This window comes from Scardinius erythrophthalmus (assembly GCF_964197995.2).
Source record: "Scardinius erythrophthalmus genome assembly, chromosome: 14".
Taxonomy (NCBI): Eukaryota; Metazoa; Chordata; class Actinopteri; order Cypriniformes; family Leuciscidae; genus Scardinius; species Scardinius erythrophthalmus.
This window is the reverse complement of record NC_138234.1, coordinates 2,188,257-2,210,343: the sequence shown is the minus strand read 5'-3', so window position 1 is coordinate 2,210,343 and position 22,087 is coordinate 2,188,257. Positions and strand designations below refer to the sequence as shown.

The window sequence follows — 22,087 nt, the reverse complement described above, 5'->3', positions numbered from 1 at the left end:
TAGTTACAGGGATCTTATAATGATTAAGGAATTCACAGTAAAGATGTTCATTGTTCTTAAATAACTGACCAAAATTATACCGTTATTGTACCAGTTTCTGTAAAATAAAGATTTATTTTTAAACGTAATATATTGTTTGGTTCCAAATTACAGAGTTGAGTGGAGAAAAGTTATGCTTAAAAATGAGTTTTTGATAATCTATCGTTTATTTCGTCTCGCGGTGATGACGTCACCACTTTCGCGGTCGCGCGTCTCCTCAGTCTTTTGAGGTAAACAGTTCACACGTTAAATCACGTAACTGCACTATAAAGTTTACTCAACATTTTACGGGGTCTTTTCAGAAAGGTTTTCATGGTGTGTCTTTCTTTTCCCATACAAAACGGTAAGATGTTATAGCGAACTACTTTGTTGTTGTGAAGTTATTAGGGAATCGGATTCATGTGGACAAATTACAAGGGTTGATAATGTTATCAGCGGCTGTCTTTATATTTACATTTATATTACTGTTGTTATATTTTACTGTATCATTCGTGTATTCTCTATATTCTTGTTGAATGAGTATTGATAGTCTATGGCTCATCACTATTATCAGAGCAGCTGAAAATTCATTCCTCATTCATTATGCTGATGTCTTCAGATCTGTAAATTGACACATTAAGCTCATTTTATTGTCAACAGATTTGAGCAAACGACACGATCAGCTATTGTGACATCTGCAAGATATAGGTAAGTTTCATAATGGCTTTTATTTCAATAATCTGTGTTGAACCGTATGCAACACAATAAACAAAAAAAAGTTGAGTTAACTGTATTGGTGCGCCATTTGTTTCTTGCAAACCCGTAAATATATTTTTATGTTTTAATCTTTTTTTTTTTTATTCTTAATTTTTTATAATGTGACCATAAATACTTGTGGGTGGGTGGACTATTTTTTTTTTACTCAGTAAGTGATTTCTTCTTGTCATATCTGCTCCTCTTCCGTCAGTGAAGCTCCTCCTCCTTCAGTGAAGCTCCTCCTCCTTCAGTGAAGCTCCTCCTCCTTCAGTGAAGCTCCTCCCACTGCAATTCCCCAATAAATGCTGGAATATTCCCATCAGCTACAAGTGAAGATGAGCATCAAACCATCAGGAAGAGCTGAAATCTGCAAAGACAGAGTTTATTGAAGGACAGTGAGAACATGAGAGATCCAGAACACTGCAGAATGAAACACACTGAAGAACAAAGAGGTTGGTGTTTATTCCTGATTCTTCATTAGTGAGGCTGAAGAACATTAAGGTTATAAAGCAGTTCATCAGATTTAGCTCTGTTATAGTAGGACAAATAGTTGAATTATAATTAAAGCAGCAAATAATATGAACCGGGTGCAATTATTTATTTATTTTAACTAGGATGTTTGTTATCTGTAAGTCAATATTACCGTATTTTCCGCACCATAAGGCGCACTTAAAAGCCTTTCCTTTTTTTTTCAAAAAAAGACAGTGCGCCTTATAATCCGGAGCGCCTTATATATGGATCTGTCTGTAAAACAACCGCTGACTTAAACCTTGTTTATACTTTCGCCTGGCACCGGAGCGCGAACCTCCGCTGACTGCGCGCACCTCCCCAAACAGACGAGGCATTTATACTTGACGCAAGTATATACTTATACTTGTTTTAGACTGAACACCAGACCATACAACTGATTTAGACGCGCAAACTGGGTGCCGGTGTGATGAGATGTACTAATATCCGTCTGCTTGGGCAGATTCGGCTCAAAGTCGTGCATCTTCGGATGCGGAGTCGCGCACGCTGTTACAATGACGTAATTTTGCCGCGCGCGCGCCTCCGCATCCGAAGATGCACGACTTTGAGCCGAATCTGCCCGAGCAGACGGATATTAGTTTTTATTACCTTCGCGCTCATGCGGACGCGTCAAGTATAAACAAGGTTTTACAGCTCAGCCACTTGTTTTTTCATAAATTTTTGCAAGTGGTAGATCTTGGTTTACATTTGGACTTTGGATGTGATCTTAGGCTTGAAAAGGTTGGTGACCACTGCATAACGCAAACCCAGTCAAACGTTTGACTGCAGTATCTTCTATTCTATGCGCCTTATAATCCGGTGCGCCCTATATATGAAAACAGTTCTAAAATAGGCCATTCATTGAAGGTGCGCCTTATAATCCGGTGCGCCTTATAGTGCGGAAAATACGGTAGTATTATCTGAGCATTTCTTTCTGTTTATTTTACATCTGGTTCACAATTACTGCAACCATGTTACCAAAATTATGGATATGTCTTAATACAGTTTTTGTGCATTCAAAAATATTGTTATTATCTTGCTAAAACACCAACATTTAAAAACAATGATCAAATAAATAGACTTTGCTACACGTGGTTTAGTTTGTGTAAAAACAGTGAGTGTTAAAATTATAGCATTATTGCGTATTTTTTAAATGTTCATATTTTAGGTAGTTGCATAATTTATCAAATATTTAATAGTTCTCACTACAAAAATGTGATTTATTCAGAGCCCCTAAAGGGACATGGTGATGGAAAAACTATATTTCATTGTTTTTGCGTTCTTTAGGGTTGGAAATGAACAAAGACGTTTGCTTTCCTGCTCCAACCCCCTCTTTCTTACCACAAGGGCCATTAGTGATCCGTAAAGAAGTGCTGATAGTGATAAAGGTCTGTCGGCCAAGATGTGTGTGTACATCTGAGGTTTGCTAAATGTCACACCTTCAGTACGATGTGGGAAAGCTGTAATCTGCTGATTGGTCAGTTTAAATGTCTCACATTTGGTTTCAATCACATGTTCAAAAGGATTAAAGAAGATTGTGAGGCTTTGTCTACTTTGTTCAACCTGTATATGGTCCCAATGAGCCAAATAATGAGAAAGAACCAAATTGCTTACCACAGCTATGCAGACGACACACAGATCTACTTAGCCCTATCGCCTAATGACTACAGCCCCATTGTCTCCCTGTGCCAATGCATTGATGAAGTCAAGTCAAGTCAAGTCAAGTTTATTTATATAGCGCTTTTCACAACATAGGTTGTATCAAAGCAGCTTCACAGTAATAAATTAGAACAATACATCAATGTTTGTTTCTAGTGGAACGTCTACGTTTGGTAATGCTGATCAATAGTATCGTTGATTGATTAATTAAATTAAATATCCCCAAATATCCCCAACTGAGCAAGCCAAAGGCAACAGTGGCAAGAAACCGAAAAACTCCATCAGGTGACCTAATGGAGAAAAAAAAACCTTGGGAGAACCCGGGCTCAGTCGGGGACCAGTTCTCCTCTGGCGTTTATGAACTAGAGGTCGGATTTAACTGTAGGATTAAAAGTATTATATGAATGCCTGGCTGAAGAGATGCGTCTTTAATCTAGTTTTAAACTGGGAGAGCGAGTCTGAGCAACGAACAGTATCCGGAAGACTATTCCAGAGTTTTGGTGCTAAATGTGAAAAAGCTCTCCCTCCTTTGGTGGATCTGGATATCCTAGGTATGACCAAAAGCCTCGAATTTAGTGACCTTAAAGAGCGCGATGGATTATAGGGCGATAGAAGATCCGTTAAATAGACTGGAGCTAAGCCGTTTAGGGCTTTATAAGTCAGTAGCAATACCTTGTAATTAATACGGGACTTTATAGGTAACCAATGTAGGGATGATAAAATTGGTGTTATATGATCATATTTTCTTGATCTAGTAAGTACTCTAGCGGCGGCATTTTGGACTAACTGTAGCTTGTTTATTGAGGATGCAGGACAACCAGCTAATAAAGCATTACAGTAATCTAGTCTCGAGGTCATGAATGCATGAACTAACTTTTCTGCATCAGAAACAGATAGCATATTACGTAGCTTAGCAATGTTTCTAAGGTGGAAAAAGGCTGTTCTTGTAACATATGAAATATGATTTTCAAAAGACAGGTTGCAGTCTAATATAACACCCAGGTCTTTTACTGTAGAGGATGAAGTAACAGGACATCCTACTATGTTAAAGTTGTATTGTGAGAGGTTTTGTGGGTGGTTTTTTGAACCGATAAGTAGTACCTCTGTCTTGTCTGGATTTAATAAAAGAAAATTATGCGTCATCCAATCTTTTATATCTTTAACACACTCTGTCAATTTGGATAATTTAGCGTTTTCATCTGGCCGTGATGAAATATAGATTTGAGTGTCATCAGCATAACAATGGAAACTAATTCCATGTTTCCTTATAATATTTCCAAGTGGCAGCATATATATTGAGAATAATAGAGGGCCTAACACAGATCCCTGCGGCACTCCATAGTTTACTGGAGTTATGATCGATTTTTCTCCATTTAAATAAACAAAATGGTAGCGGTCAGATAAATACGATCTAAACCAGCTTAATGCTTGCCCTTGAACACCAGTATAATTTTGTAGTCGATCTAAGAGTATTGTATGATCTATAGTATCGAACGCAGCACTAAGATCAAGTAAAACTAATATTGAGATACAGCCTTGGTCAGAAGCTAAAAGTAAATCATTTGTGATTTTAACGAGCGCAGTTTCAGTGCTATGATGCGGCCTGAACCCAGACTGAAACTTTTCATAGGTGTCATTTTCTTGTAAGAAAGAGCCCAGTTGAGCAGACACAACTTTTTCTAGTATTTTAGACATAAAAGGTAGATTTGAAATGGGTCTATAATTTACTAGATTATTCGGATCTAATTGTGGTTTCTTAATGAGAGGTTTTATAACTGCCAGTTTAAATGTTTTTGGAACATAACCTAAAGATAAAGACGAGTTAATAATATTGAGGAGAGGCTCTTCCACTACAGGTAACACTTCTTTCAATAGTTTAGTTGGTATAGGATCTAGTAAACATGTTGTTGTTTTAGATGAAGTAAAAAGTTTATTTAACTCTTTTTGTTCTATAGTTGTAAAGCACTGTAATTGTTCTTGCGGGGTGATAATTGAGGCTGAATTATAAGGCGCGATTGAGGATTGAACGTTTACAATTGTGGTTCTGATGTTTTCTATTTTCTCAGTGAAGAACTTCATGAAATCATTACTACTAAACTGTAATGGAATATTTTGTTCAGGAGACATCTGTTTATTTGTTAGTCTCGCCACGGTGTTAAATAAGAACTTAGGATTGTTATGGTTGTTTTCTATTAGTTTGCGGAGATGCTCAGCCCTGGCCGCTTTTAGGGCCTTTTTATAACGTGACATACTGTCATTCCATGCGATTCTAAAGACCTCTAAGTTGGTTTGTTTCCATTTACGCTCTAAATTACGGGTTTCTCTCTTTAGAACATGCGTAGTATTGTTGTACCATGGTGCTTTACTTTTCTCTCTGACCTTTTTTAATCTAATGGGCGCAACAATATCCAATGATCCAGAGAGAATGGTGCTCATAGTGCTAGTTAATTCCTCAAGTTCATCTGTTTGTTTGGGTTCACTGAGCAGCTGAGACAGATCCGATAAGCTGTTTGAAAAATTATCTATGGTGGATGGAAGGATTGTTCTGCCTAATCGATAACGCGGCGCAGCATGATATACTACAGGGGTACGTAATATGCAAGTTACCATGTAATGGTCAGTGACATCGTCACTTTGTGGAATGATATCTATATCGGTTGGATCGGTTCCATGTGATATGATTAAATCGAGTGTATGATTAAATCGATGAGTCGGTCCGGTAATGTTTTGCTTGACCCCAAAGGAGTTTAATAAATCTGTAAACGCAGCCCCTAACGCATCATTTTGATTATCTACATGGATATTAAAGTCTCCAACAATTAATGCTTTATCGAAGTTAACTAATAGGTCTGAGAGAAAATCTGCAAACTCTTTTAGGAAATCAGCGTAAGGCCCAGGCGTAGGCCTGTCGCGATAGTCGATAAATCGATTAATCGCACGATAAAAAAAAATGACCTCGATAATTTTTCCGGCCGCGATAATTTCATTTGCATGCTTGTTTGTTATCCGCGACTGAATGACAACTCTCGTTTCCTTAGCATAGGAAAAGTGAACCCTCTTGTCAGTTGCATTGTCTTTTGTGTGGGGAGGGGGCGCTTGTCAGTCACATGGACTTTGTGTGGGAAGGCGGGAGTGCTTGAGGCGACTGCCGAGAAGAGCGAAAAGACGAGACGCAAGTTGTGACATGGAATTGGTTTCAAAGCCAAACGCGACAGCTGCAGTGTGGGAGCACTTCGGATTCAAACCGAATGACCGTGGTGAACCACTTAACCTGAGCGAGCCGGTATGTCGCATTTGTTGTAAAACAGTATCGACTAAAAGCGGCAACACAACAAACATGCACATGCACCTAAAACACAATCATCCGTTGCAGTTTTCCCAGCTGGGAAAAAAAACAACTAAAACAGACGGGCCGTCTTCGTCTTCCCGACAGTGCACCATAACTGGGGCGTTTAGTCGACAAACAAAGTACAAACAGGACAGTGCAAAATGGTGTGCACTCACTGACAGTGTAGTTCGCTTGATTGCTAAAGAGATGCTGCCCTTTAGTATCGTCGAAAAGCCGGCATTTCGACGAATGCTGCAAACATTTGACAGCCAGTATGAATTGCCTGGGAGAACATACGTGTCACAAACGGCAATTCCACAACTGTACAACAGCATTAAAGATGACATACTAAACGAGATCAAAGACATCCAATTTTTCTCTGCCACTACGGATATGTGGTCAAGTTCAAACATGACCCCCTATATGAGCTTGACTATACACTATATAAGTGCTGACTGGAGCCTGCACTCCAAGTGTTTAGAGACCAGGTATGTCCCAGATAACCATACTGCTGACACCCTTGGAGAAAACCTGAAGTCTGCTGTAGCAGACTGGGGACTGGATGAGCACAAACTAGTTTGCATCACTACAGATAATGGTGCTAACATTGTTGCTGCAATAAGGGATCTCGGCTGGCCATGGCTCAATTGCTTTGGTCACAACCTCCATCTCGCTGTGTCCCATGGTCTGGACAGCAACAAAGATCGGACAGCGCGTGCCATAGGACTCTGTAAAGGTTTGGTCAACACATTCAACCTGAGCTGGCTTAAGAGGAGAGACCTGAGGAAGGCACAGAGTGAGGCTAATCTCCCACAACACAGTCTAATACTGGTGAGTGGTGTTTAATTCATAGATAAAATATTTATATAATATGCTCATTTCGGTTAATTTTCCCGACCGACAACTGCCGCTCGTTATCCGATTTTTATCCGTTATTATTATAAGATTATAATATTGAATTGGCATTAAGTAAAAAATAAAAAAGACACGTGTCTGTGACCCGTTAAAAATAAAAATCACGGGTTTATTTTAACGTGCAAACATGCAGAACAGATCAACAACAGAACCTGGATTCACATAAAATTCACGCACCTGCAGCATTTCTGACAGTGACAACAGAAAAAAAACAATAAAATAATATAAATAAAAAACATAAGATAGGCCTACAATAAATATATTTTATTAACTTAAATAATTAACAAATTATGATGACAAAAAGAAAACACTGAATCAATTTGAAGCTTTAAAAAAAATGGCATTTTTTTCATCAAATAAAAATAGCAGGCCTACCTTAATCCACAGCTCGTCTAGTTTTTATTGAAAAAAAACGATATATATATATATATATATATATATATATATATATATATATATATATATATATATATATATATTATACCATGCAGCAAAAAAAAAAAAAAAAAAAAACTTTAACATAATATTATAATCAGTCAAAATGTTTACTTTCGTTTAACTGTTAAATTGTCAATATGAGCATTAATAAAAATAATGGACATGTAAAAAGAAGTTATTTTATTTAAGAATGTTGATAGACAAACTAATGAACAAGAACAATATTATCTTTCACACAGGATGTTGTCACACGATGGGGCACTAAGCAGAAGATGGTAGAGAGGGTGCTGGAGCAACTCCCAGCCATAAGACGTGTCCTGGTTGAAGACAAAAAACATAGCCACCTCAACCCAACCTGGCAGGATGTTGCTGTGTTGGAGTCTATCAACGCAGCAATGAAACCACTGGCTGACTTCACAGACATCCTCTCAGGGGAAAAATACGTCACGGTGTCCTCGGTTAAGCCTGTGTTGGAACTGATTAAAGACGACCTTCTCTCTCCAGGCCCTGATGACACTGCACTGACAGCCAGTATTAAACAAAACATGTGCAGGGTACTAACTGAAAAATACAGCTCACCTGCTGCAATCAATGTCCTACTTAGAAAGGCCACCATCTTGGATCCAAGGTATCGTGGCAGCATGGAGAAGGCAGATGCATTGGATGAAGTCAAACATCAGCTTGTGCAAGAGCTACTGGACTTAGGACCAGACGAAAGTGGAGAAGGTACAAGTGGTGAGAGCTGCAGCAAAGCCACTGGAGGAAACGAGGATGAACCTACTGCTGCCGCACTCACCAAGAAGAAGAGGCTGAGTGACCTTCTTCAAAACAGAAGAGCTCGTAATCTCAGTCAGGCCCAGGCTGCACTTCCAAAAAGAGTGCAGGCTGATGCAGAGCTGACTAAGTTCCTCCAAGAGGATGCAATTGATGCATCTTGTGATCCCTTGGTGTGGTGGCATGACAATCAAAGAAGATATCCTTTGATGGCCAAGTTGGCCCAAAAATATATGTGCATTTGTGCTACAAGCACCAGCTCTGAGAGAATGTTTAGCACAGCTGGCAACATTGCTACTCCTGAGAGATCCTGCCTTAAGCCACACAAAGTCAACATGTTGGTATTTCTTGCACGGAATCTGCCATAAAATCTCTATCTCTCTCTCTCATCCTTGGTGTACATAGACTGCAATTCACTTTTTTTGCTGGAGAAATTATTTTTCAAAAGTTTTTTGCATATGGCTTGAGGCTTTTTTGTTTGTTTGTTTACAAAGGTCCTAACAGGCAGTTTTGCCTGTTATGGAATGCATGTTGAGCCTATTGTTTAATATTTTTTGAAGTGCAATTTTGTTTACATCCATTTTATTTATTTTTTTTGGTATTTATTCAAGTGCATTTTTTGTTAACAGAGACTGAGAGTACATTACTTTTATTGTTTTTGGTTGTTTTGTTCATTGTTATTGTGGATATTTAAAATGTTTTCCATTTTCAGTGTTAAATAGTCTTTGGAAATAAACGTTTATTGAATTTTGAAAGGTGTATGTGCATTATTATGACATTATCATTATTCTAGATGAAAATGTTCTCAGATCGACAATATTATCGTTTATCGCGATAATTTCTTGGACAATTTATCGTCCAGCAAAATTTGTTATCGTGACAGGCCTACCCAGGCGGTCTATATACGGTAGCCAAGGCTAGAGATAATAGGGATGTTTTTCGAACATCTAAGAGCGTAACATTTAGTACAAGTACTTCAAATGAAATAAACTTATAACCCGTTTTCTGAGTAACATTGAGAAAATCTCTATAGATTGTTGCAACACCGCCGCCACGACCATTCAGACGGGGCTCGTGCTTATAGGAGTATCCTGCTGGAGTAGACTCATTTAAACCGAAATAATCATTTGGTTTAAGCCAGGTTTCAGTAAGGCAAAGTACATCGAATCTATTATCTGTGACTATTTCATTTACAATAACTGCCTTAGGTGTGAGTGATCTAATGTTTAGAAGACCTAGCTATAAAAATTGTTTTTGATTACCAATAGCAACATTTTCTGGTTTAATAACAATTAGATTTTTTCTAGATCCTGCAGTAGATTTATGATTTGATCTCACTAAACGAGGAATAGACACAGTTTCTATGCAATGTTCAACACTATTTATATCAGTTAAATTGGTGCAGCAGAGACTATGATTTGGACTTTTGGTTACTAGTCAAAAGGTATTTAACATTTTGGAGATGTTATCTGACAGAAGATCCGATCCGAATCTGCTTGGGTGTAAGCCATCAGCACGGTAAAGCCTAGGACGCTCCCAAAACAGATTCCAATTATTTACAAAGAGAAGTTTCTGCTCATTGCACCATGACATTAACCATTCATTAAGCGCAAATAATCTACTAAACTTTTCATGACCTAGTCGGTACGTGGGAAGCGGTCCTGACACAATAATCGTTATATCAGGCGATGTGCTGCGTACCGTATCGATCAGATTCCTGAAGTCTTTCTTCAGAACCTCCGTCTGGCGCAGTCTGATGTCGGCCCCTCCCGCGTGCATGACCACGGTTCCGACGCGCTCGTTCAGAATCTCGGGAACGTGAGCAGCGATTTCAGAAACACGAGCACCAGGAAAGCAGTGACTATGCACCTTACTTTTATTTAACGTAGCGTGTACGTGTCGAACGATGGAATCGCCGATGATCACAGCATCGCGTTCTGTTTCGCGAAGAGGGGAGAAGCGGTTTTGTGTGGATATCTCGAAAACCGGGAGGGTCGGAGAGAGTTTTCTTGGTCTAGACCTGGCTCGCGTCTTCCGCTGCGGAAAAATCCAGGCTTCGTGATGGCATGTTGGAGCCGGAGTGAACGAGACCATGGCTGATCGCGACCTCGACGTTCGGGACCGATGTTGAGGAACGCACGGAGTAGACGAGGTCGGAGTCAGCGGGTTAGTAACGTTAATCTCTGATTTGTGTGCCTCGGCACGTGATGTTTCAAGAGCTAACCGCCGGTCTATCAGCTCGGCTTTTCTTACTAAAAGGTCGTGGATCTGTTTCTCAACAGCTTCCAGCTCAGACTGCACCGCGTGCAGCTCAAATGTGTCCTCACCTGCACCAAAAGGTAGACTACTTACATTTGATATATTCGCCATTTTAACAGATGGACAGTAAGTTAAGTTAGCAACGACGCTACCAGTGGTGCTATCAATATTAATACTAATTTATGGCTTAAGTCTTGGATATAATCCGTCTTTTCAGTGGTACGGGTGTAGAGTAGACGCACGATAGGCGAAAAAATGTTTGTTTGTAAATGAGTGCGGAGAACGCGTGTTCAGCCGTGATCCACGGACGTAACCTATAAGAGTATCCAGCGTTGGATCACTAGGCTTGAGACGCGTCTGCTCAACAATCCGCGTTATAACTATGAGGTGAGGAAAAGTAGAAAATGTTCGTTGTAAGTGAGTTTAAAGAGAAATCAAGAATTATAAATCAATCGATGGAGCTCCAAAGACAACAACGCGCTCAGACGCGACGCATGCGCATTCGAAACAGGAAGTCGAAACAGGACATCCAATTCAGACAAACCTCTTTCTGAAGTCAACAGTTGGATGTGTCAAAACTTTCTTCAGTTAAACAAAGACAAAACTGAAGTCATTGCGTTTGGAAACAAAGATGAAGTTCTCAAGGTGAACGCATACCTTCACTCTAGGGGTCAAACAACTAAACATCAAGTCGGGAATCTTGGTGTGACACTAGAGTCAGACCTTAGTTTCAGTAGTCATGTCAAAGCAATAACTAAATCAGCATACTATCATCTGAAAAATATTGCAAGAATTAGATGCTTTGTTTCCAGACAAGACTTAGAGAAACTTGTTCATGCTTTCATCACCAGCAGGGTGGATTATTGTAATGGACTCCTCACTGGCCTTCCCAAAAAGACCATAAGACAGTTGCAGCTCATACAGAACGCTGCCGCCAGGATTCTGAGCAGAACCAGACAATATGAACATATCACACCAGTCCTCAGGTCTTTACGGCAGGGATACAACTACGTGCTGCCTTCCACAAGCAACAACTTCTGATATAAACAGGGAACTTCAGAACATTCTGATGAAACATAAGACTGCAAATCGACTCATCATACATGTGGGGAAGAATGATATTCATAAAGAGCAGTCAGAACTCCTTAAGAAGGATTTCAATGAACTTTTTGAAACACTTAAAAGACTGAAAGTTCAAACATTCATCAGTGGACCACTACCAGCAAGAGGAACAAACAGGTTTTCACGGTTGCTTGGGCTAAATACATGGCTGCAAAAAACCTGCAATATAAAAGCAGTGAACTTCATTGACAATTTCAATCTTTTCTGGAGTCAACGACAACTGTTTCATCGGGATGGCCATCACCCAAACAAACTTGGTTCAAGAGTGTTAAAGGACAATATCTACTTCTCCCTCAATCATCCTTCTGCGGTTTGTGCCAATCCACTCAATCTGAACGGCACACACACACCTGGACACAGTATGAATGACCACGGGACTTCACTTCAGCAGCAAAATGGACATGATAACACCACTCCGCCACAACAACTTCTGCTCACGGACACAATCTCAGCTGAGCCCTGCACACAGAGCTCACCACAGACAGACATATCAGAACTGCTTGAAGATTCAGCACCCAAGGACGACTTCCTGGAAAACAGCCAGGGAAGCCAGGACAGCATATTACAGCCTCCGAAGACACCAGAGCAACAGCCCCTTTCACCAGACACGTTTTCCCTCTCGCCAGCAACGCCACTTCTGTGCTTCTCACAGAAAATGGAAGAACTGGTGCCTGCTGGAACCAGACTATCCCACTCTTTTGCTGCAAGCCCCCAGATATCAACTAAAAAAAGACAGGCACCACTACCACCAAAGCCTGCGGGCCCAGCTCGCCCTCCCCCTCCTTCTGTGAGAGCTCTTCGGCCTCTGCCACAACGCCAGGGCCCACACCCTCCTCCTTCTGCTCGAGGTGAACCAAAAACAACTGATACCAGCTCTCAGTGATATGTGTAGGGTCCCCGCTCTGATAACAGTAACTTTCTCAAATGTTTACAGAACAAGCGGGAACCCAGTGTGCCTCTATCTTTCTCTATTGCTGTTCTATTACATGATAGAAAGTCTAAGGCCTTCAATAGCCGTACAGCAAACCCAACTAATCTGTTGCCTATTACACGTCAAACTAATATTGCTGTGGGGAAAAGTAAGTCTGTTAAGTTAGCTCTTTTAAACATTCGCTCACTTAAAAATAAATCACTTCTAGTCAACGACTTAATAACCACAAACAACCTGGATTTTATGCTTCCAAATGAAACCTGGCTAGAAGACAGCTGCAGTGCAACAATCCTCAATGAAGCAGCCCCTCCTAACTTTACTTTTATGAGTGTCTGCAGAGCTGTTAAGAGAGGTGGGGGTCTAGCTGCTCTTTTTAAAGATATCTATCAATGTAAGCAAATATCATTTGGGAATTACTTGTCTTTCGAATACCTGGGTACTGTGTTAAAAGGTGCTCCACGCATTTTACTTTTCATTATTTACAGGCCTCCAAAATACTCTCCAGCCTTCGCTGAGGACTTTACAGAACTGTTATCAACAATTACCTCAGAGTTTGACTGTTTTGCCATTGCAGGAGATTTTAACATTCACATAGATAGTGCAGAAAACAATATGGCAAAAGAAATCAAAAGTGTTTTAAAAACTTTTGATCTGACTCAGCATGTACATGGACCCACACACAATCGTGGACACACTCTAGATTTACTTATCAGTAAGGGTCTAAACATTTCATCGATTGTTATTAAGGATGTAGCACTGTCTGATCATTTCTGTATTTTCTTTGATATATTGATCTCTCCTGCCACTGAAGCTAGATCTGTGTCTGTCAGGAAGAGATGCTTAAATGAGAACACTGGTGTCCTATTTATGAAGGCTATATCTTTAACACCAAGCATATCTGCAGACTCTGTTGATTTTCTCCTTGATTCTTTTAACTCAAAAGTTAAAGGTGTAATTGATGATATTGCTCCTGTTAAAGTCAGGAAGAAGAGTGGCAGACAAAAAGCACGTTGGAGAAACTCAACAGCAGTGCAAAATATGAAAAGACAATGCAGAAAAGTAGAGCGCATGTGGCGGAAGACAAAACTTGTAGTCCATTATAACATCTACAAAGACAGCCTTCATGCTTTCAATATGGAACTAAGCAAAGCTAGACAGACTTTCTTCTCAAATATTATAAACAGCAATTTAAACAACACACGCACTCTTTTTGCTACTGTAGAGAGACTGACAAACCCCCCAAGCCAGATTCCCAGTGAAATGCTCTCAGACAGCAAGTGCAGTGAGTTTGCTTCTTTCTTCTCTGAGAAAATCAATAATATCAGAAAGGTGATCAGCACATCCTTGAGTTGCACTGGGGTCAGACAGATCAGACCACCTGAGAAAGTAGTTACTATGTCTGACTTCAAAGAAATTGATGGCAAAATTTTGGAAGAAACCGTACAGCACCTTAAAACATCAACCTGTGCTCTTGACACACTTCCCACATCATTTTTCAAAAGTGTGTTAAACAGTTTAGAAGCAGATCTTCTAGAAGTGGTAAATGCTTCACTTCTCTCTGGGAGTTTTCCAAACTCCCTAAAAACTGCAGTTGTCAAGCCCCTCCTGAAAAAGAGCAATCTAGATAAGACCATATTAAGCAACTATAGACCGATGTCAAATCTTCCTTTCATAGGCAAGATCATAGAAAAAGTTGTCTTCAATCAGCTGAACAAATTCTTGAGCTTGAATGGATACTTTGACAATTTTCAATCTGGTTTCCGACCGCACCACAGCACAGAGACAGCGCTCATAAAGATAATAAACGATATTCGCTTAAAAACTGATTCAGGCAAATTATCAGTGCTGGTACTACTCGACATCAGTGCTGCATTTGACACTGTCGATCACAACATACTTCTGGACAGGCTGGAAAACTGGGTGGGGCTTTCTGGGATAGTCCTAAAATGGTTCAGGTCATACTTAGATGGGAGAGGTTATTATGTGAGTATAGGAGACCATAAGTCTGAATGGACATCCATGACATGCGGAGTCCCTCAAGGCTCAATTCTTGCGCCACTCCTGTTCAACCTGTATATGCTCCAAATGAGCCAAATAATGAGAAAGATCCAAATTGCTTATCACAGCTATGCAGACGACACACAGATCTACTTAGCCCTATCGCCTAACGATTACAGCCCCATTGACTCCCTGTGCCAATGCATTGATGAAGTCAACAGTTGGATGTGTCAAAACTTTCTTCAGTTAAACAAAGACAAAACTGAAGTCATTGCGTTTGGAAACAAAGATGAAGTTCTCAAGGTGAACGCATACCTTCACTCCAGGGGTCAAACAACTAAACATCAAGTCAGGAATCTTGGTGTGACCTAGAGTCAGACCTTAGTTTCAGTAGTCATGTCAAAGCAATAACTAAATCAGCATACTATCATCTGAAAAATATTGCAAGAATTAGATGCTTTGTTTCCAGACAAGACTTAGAGAAACTTGTGCATGCTTTCATCACCAGCAGGGTGGATTACTGTAATGGACTCCTCACTGGCCTTCCCAAAAAGACCATAAGACAGTTGCAGCTCATACAGAACGCTGCCGCCAGGATTCTGAGCAGAACCAGAAAATATGAACATATCACACCAGTCCTCAGGTCTTTACACTGGCTCCCAGTTAAATTTAGGATTGATTTTAAAGTATTATTACTGGTATATAAATCATTCAATGGCCTAGGACCTCAATACATTGCAGATATGCTCACTGAATATAAACCCAACAGATCACTCAGATCATTAGGATCATATCAGCTAGAAATACCAAGGGTTCACTCTAAGCATGGCGAGTCCGCTTTTAGCTATTATGCTGGAACAGCTTCCAGAGGAGATCAGACGTGCTCCTACAGTAGTCACATTCAAATCCAGACTCAAAGCACTTCTGTTTAGCTGTGCATTTACTGAATGAGCACTGTGCCGCTGTTCGTCCGACTGTTTGTACTGTATTTTATTTTTTATTTTTCTAAACTGTTTTAATTATTCTTATTTCTTTTTATTATTTTAATTTCTTTTATGTAAAGCACTTTGAATTGCCATTGTGTATGAAATGTGCTATATAAATAAACTTGCCTTGCCTTGCCTTGCCTTACAGCTGGTGTTAAGATGCGTTTTGGTCAGTTGGATCACAAGTATACAAGGGCCCATTCCCGTTTACACCTGGTGCTTAAAATCCATCTCTTTTATCCACTTTCGACCACTTTTGTTCTGTTTCTTTGAGGGGACGGTCTATGGGCAGGTAAATGTACGAGCTTTCAATATAATGGGTGAAATAAGCTCATGCAATTTGCATATGAACATGACCAGAGACGGACAGAAAAATAGACGAAGAGTTTTGTTTCTGCTCTTAAAGCTGCAAGTCCACGTCAAACACAGAGTTTTCCTTCTTCAAACCAAACTTGGGTCTTCAGCCAACAAAGTTTAAATGCCATCTGGCTACAGCGCTTCCCATAATGTTTACACATTTGTGTCTGTTTGAACACACTCGACCACATGAGCGTCTACACTACCAAAGCAATCCGGTTGAATGTGTTTTCGACTACCTCTGGAAGTGGTCAAAAGTGGACAAGCTCAAATTGTTTTAGACCCTGTTTACACCAGTGTTTAGCACGTCCACTTGTAATCTAGTTTTTTTTTTCACTACATAATTGTTATTTTATTGATTTACTGAGCACTTTTTTAACTTTAATTTCAGGCCCGATGGATGAGATTGAAGAAGTGAATGAAGTGGAGAAACATCAAATAAGATCTCAGAAATCTTTCACTTGCACTCAGTGTGGAAAGAGTTTCACATACAAACCATATCTCAAGGTTCACATGAGGATCCACACTGGAGAGAAACCGTTCACATGTGATCAGTGTGGGAAGAGTTTTGCACGACAAGGACACCTTCAGGAACACATGAACATCCATACTGGAGAGAAACTGCATGAATGTGATCAATGTGGGAAAACATTTTTGTCGGCTTCAGCCCTGAGGAGACACATGACAGTTCATTCACAGGAGAAACCACATTCATGTTCTTTGTGTGGAAAGAGTTTTTCACGTCTGCAGGATTTACAAGTTCATCAGAAAATACACACTGGTGTAAAAAATCATGTGTGCTTTGAGTGTGAGAAGACTTTTGTTAGAGCTGAAGATTTGAAACGGCACCAGAGAATTCACACTGGAGAGAAACCTTACAAGTGTTCACACTGCGACAAGAGATTCAATCAATCAGGATCCCTGAAAAAACACGAGAGGATCCACACTGGAGAGAAACCTTACAAGTGTTCACACTGCGACAAGAGATTCAGTCGGTCAGGAAACCTGAAAGCACACGAGAGGATCCACACTGGAGAGAAACCGTATCACTGCACTGCATGTGGGAAGAGCTTCACTCATTCATCTAATCTACACAGTCATACAAAAACTCACATTAAGTAGCTTATCTTCAGTTCCAGCACTTTCAAGTGCGATGCCAACTCTCTTTCCTATTAGTTTGTCTTAACCAGCCTCGACCACGGCTGTAGCCAGTTATGAAGTCACAGAGGTCCAGACTTCAGTATATTTCCTAGGTGTATATAATAAAGGTTGTGAAATAATATGCTAATATAGTATTAACTCTACTTTAGTGCTGCAAGGATATTGCACAGCTCCAAGATCTTCTCATCTGAGCTCTGCGGTCTGTCACCGCTCATCAACATCAGAATATTGAGATGACCAATCAAATTAAAGTAGACAGGCTTTATGTTCACAGAAGCTGCTGAGCGCATGTTCTAGCGCTTCAGTTAACGGTCATGAAGTGTGAGATCAAATATAGCTAAACTAAACATTTCATATTTGACAGCTATTTTAGGATAGAAATGATAAGTGACCGACAAAAATAATCAGGAAAACTGATGAATATGAATATCAGTTGAGCCTATGTTTATGACCCCGAACCCCCTGAACTACCTCATATCTGTGACACCGGCGATTCTAGAACTCTACAGCCCTGGCCACAACCATCGACAGTATAAAAGAAACATTGTCAACATTGTTAAGATCTGTCTTATTTGCTTCCAGTTTTACTTTCTTTTTGTATTTGCTGCATCAAGTATTAAACTTTTATTGTCCATTTTTATTGTCTGCTCCTTCTTGCATCAAGAAAAAAAAAATAGTTGATTCTAATGTTTTCCTGTTATTAGTTTGATTGCTTCTATTGCTCTCCTCATTTGTATGTCGTTTTAGATAAAAGCGTCTGCTATATGATCAGATGTAAATATATTGTATTTAACAGATTTTACAAGGAAGCAGATTGATGGAGGTAAAATACAAGTGATATGAGGAGTAATATAAAGTAAGAGACTCTCTGAAAATAAACTCTTATTGCATTTAGGTAAGAAACCGGATCATGTTATGTGAGTCTAAAAGTAAACTGAACAAGGTTCCTAACCTGTCTGTCAAGGTAGGGGATTGTGTAATATCAAACAGAAATAGTGTTAATTATCTTGGCTGTGTCCTTGACAATGATTTAAGTGGTGCAAGTATGGCTATGAAAACTTTAGGTAAGGCTAATGCTAGAACAAAACTTCATGCTAGATATGTTAGTTTTCTGGCTAAACAAAATGTAAAACGTACTCGGTTACTAACGTAACCTCGGTTCTCTCTAGAGAGAGGAACGAGTACTGCGTAGAATACGCTAGGGGAAAATCCTTTTCCACGAGAATACTGAAGCCAAAAAATTATCCTTAATTTTGTATTAATGTAAAACGCGTTGCGGCAGCATACAGACATAGGCGAGGCAGCTTGCGCGCCTATTGGCTGGTCTGCTGGCAACTGCTTAAGCCTATCGAGCGAGACCTAGAGTGACGTCAGACCCAATGAGGGCGCTTCGCGCCCTCTGCGTCACGTCCCGCCGAAACGGGCGTGGCTTAGGTCTATAAATACCGCTCGCAGGCTTTATATCTCTGGTTTTTCATAGTCGAAGCAACCAGAGCGCGTGCATGCACGGCAGGATACGCAGTACTCGTTCCTCTCTCTAGAGAGAACCGAGGTTACGTTAGTAACCGAGTACGTTCTCTTACGAGAGATTCTCTCGTACTGCGTAGAATACGCTAGGGGAACCTACTGTAAAACGCCGTGCGTGCTGGGATCTGATACTATAGACTCAAGGGCGACAGCCCGGAGTTCATACAGTACACAATCACCCAGGGGACTCACAGGGAATCCTGGAAGAGGAGGGGTTTAGCCACTATCTTCCTCTATGGCAGCATAGAGCAAGGACTGCAATACTCAAATAGCTGCATAACTGACAGCGCCAGTTTATGAGATTTGGCCATACTAGACCGATAGTAGTCTGGCCTGTAGTGCGGGAACCTCTAGGTTGTAAAACCTTATAAATGTAGACGGAGAGGCCCAGCCTGCCGCCATACAAATATCTTGCAAGGCAATCCCACTTGACCAGGCCCACGATGAAGCCATGCTTCTCGTGGAGTGCGCTTTGACACCCAGCGGGCACTGCATGCCCTTGGTTGTGTAAGCTAGCGCTATTGCGTCCACTACCCATCTGGATAGGGTCTGTTTCGAAGCGGCTAGTCCCTTAGAACGCCCGCTGAACGAAACAAAGAGCTGCTCCGTATGTCTGAAAACAGACGAGCGAGACACATAAGCTCTTAACGCCCTGACTGGGCAAAGGGAGCTTTCGTCCATATTTCCTTCAGTGACCGGCAGAGCAGACAGGGAGATGGCCTGTGCTCTGAACGGTGTATTGAGGGATTTAGGAACATAACCGTGCTTAGGTTTGAGTATAACTCTAGAGTCATTCGGCCCAAATTCCATGCACGTCGCGCTTACTGAGAGTGCGTGTAAGTCCCCTATGCGCTTCACTGAAGCGAGAGCCAGAAGAAACGCCGTCTTGAAAGACAGGTGTTTAAGATCAATCTTCTGCAAGGGCTCGAATGGATGACCTTTCATGGCTTCCAGTACCGTAGAAAGGTCCCATATAGGGACTGTGGGAGGTCTGGGAGGATTCAGTCTCTTAGCTCCTCTAAGGAAGCGAATGACTAAATCGTTCCTTCCAATAGACTGGCCAAGCGTGGTCGAAGAGAACACTGCTATGGCCGCTACATAGACTTTGAGCGTGGAAGGGGACCTGCCCTTATCCAACAGCTCCTGTAGGAAGGAGAGAACCTCTGTCACACCGCAATGCAGGGGTGACACACCACGAGCTGTGCACCAGCTAGAGAACACTGACCATTTTGAGGCATAGAGACGTTTAACACTCCCTGTGGGAGGTCAGCGGGTCCCCGTTGATGGCCCACACATGGAGGGACCACAGCTCTGGGTGAGGATGCCAGATCGAGCCGTTGGCTTGAGAGAGGAGATCCCTCCTCAGAGGCACTGGCCACGGGGCGGTGCTCGCTAACTGCATCACAATTGGGAACCAAGGTTGGCTCATCCAAAGTGGGGCTACAAGCAGCACTGAGCATCCTTCTTCCCTGACCCGTTCTACCACCTGAGTCAGGAGGGAGACGGGGGGAAAAGCGTAGAGAGGACGGCGAGGCCACTCGTGGGTCAGCGCGTCCTTGCTCTTCGAGAAAAATTCTGGACAGTGAGCGTTTTCTTGAGACGCGAACAGGTCTACTTCCGCTCTGCCGAATTTCTTCCACAGCAGCTGGACTGTCTGTGGGTGCAAAGACCATTCCCCTGTCGGAACCTGGTTCCTGGACAGTCTGTCTGGTCCTATATTTAGGAGCCCTGGCACGTGTGCTGCTCTCAGCGAGAGCAGGTTGCTGCGGGCCCATATCAGGAGGCGCTTGGTTAGCCTGTACAGAGTCAGGGACCTGAGGCCGCCCTGGCGATTTATGTAGGACACCACTGAGACGTTGTCTGAACGTATTAGCACGTGGTGTCCCTTTATGAGGGGATTTGATATGTAAGAGCTTCTCCTGCTTTGACCATTGGCCAAAAAGCGGTCTGCCCTCGAGCAGCGCTCCCCATCCCGAGGTGGATGCGTCCGTGGACAGCACCATCACTCTCGAGGAAGTCCCCAGGCTTACACCTGATTGGTACCAGTCTTTTGCCTCCCAAGGTTTCAAAGCTGCAGTGCACGCTTGATTGACCTTGAAGCGAAGCCGACCGGACTGGCTCTCTTTCTGAGCCAGAACTGCAGTGGGCGCATGCGCAGAAGGCCCAACTGGAGAACTGAAGATGCTGAGGCCATCAGACCTAGCATCCTTTGAAATGTTTTGAGAGGGACTATCGCGCCGCAGCGGAACGAGCCGGCTGCGCGCCGAATGTCCAGTGTGCGCTGAGATGACAGGCGTGCTGTCATTAGCAGCGAGTTCAGCTCTATTCCCAGAAAAGATATAATCTGACTGGGGAATAGCGAGCTCTTTTCCCAGTTCACTGCGAGACCGAGATTCTCGAGGTGATCGAGTAAAATGGTCCTGTGCTCTACGAGCTCTGAGTGAGATTGGGCTAGAATCAGCCAGTCGTCCAGATAGTTCAGCACTCGTATACCCCGTAGTCTGAGGGGTGCGAGCGCTGCGTCCATGCACTTCGTAAATGTACGGGGTGCCAGGGACAAGCCGAAAGGCAGGACTGTACTGATATGCCTGGCCCTCGAAGGCGAATCTCAAAAATTGCCTGTGACGTGACGCTATCTGTATTTGAAAATATGCGTCCTTTAGATCTATTGACACAAACCAGTCCCCTCGGCGGACATGCGCGAGGATTTTTCTGGTCGTGAGCATCCTGAACTGGCGCTTCAGAAGCGCTCTGTTCAGCTGCCGCAGATCTAGTATGGGTCTGAGACCCCCGTCTTTCTTGGGCACCAGGAAGTATCTGCTGTAAAGCCCCCCTTCGCTTTGAGCTTGAGATAGGGGTTCTATAGCCCCTTTGCTCAACAGTTTCAGAATCTCGGCTCGAAGTAGATGAGCTACTTTCGATTCTACCATGGTCTCGACGCGCGCCATGAAGCGGCGAGGGCGCCGGAGAAACTGCAGCGAATAGCCTTCTTTTATGATGTTCAGCACCCATCTCGAAACCCCGGGAAGCTTTCCCACGCAAGCTCAACTCCTCTGCAGTGTCTAACTGAGAGGGGGAGGGCTGGGCTAGTTTCATGTCTGTGTGTGGGCGTGGGCGCAGAGCAGCGGGCACATACACCACTTTTACAGCATTGCTCGCGTGAGCAGAGCGTATGCATACTGGTCCTGTATTTACAGAGACCGTGAGACATGTGGGAAGTAGCGTTTGTGGGCACTGGGTAGTGGGCACGTTTGCTACGTTTAAAGCGCAATCGATCTGAGTCGATTTTATGTGCGCAAGCCCTGTGTGAAGGGCTGTGCTTGTGTGTAGGAATGGGCACTGAGTAGTGGG

General features: G+C 42.0%; 1 long non-coding RNA gene across 2 annotated transcripts; it reads left to right on the top strand.

Moving 5' to 3' along the window:
* Positions 1–219: 219 nt before the first annotated feature.
* On the top strand, positions 220–17,841 carry LOC308701763. 2 transcript variants are annotated; one of them, XR_014031505.1, is made up of 4 exons: positions 220–382; positions 679–726; positions 1,006–1,226; positions 16,440–17,841. It is a non-coding gene; the product is annotated as an uncharacterized lncRNA (long non-coding RNA). The 2 variants fall into 2 exon arrangements; XR_014031506.1 differs by having other exon boundaries at positions 253–382; positions 986–1,226.
* The last annotated feature ends 4,246 nt before the right edge of the window (positions 17,842–22,087 follow it).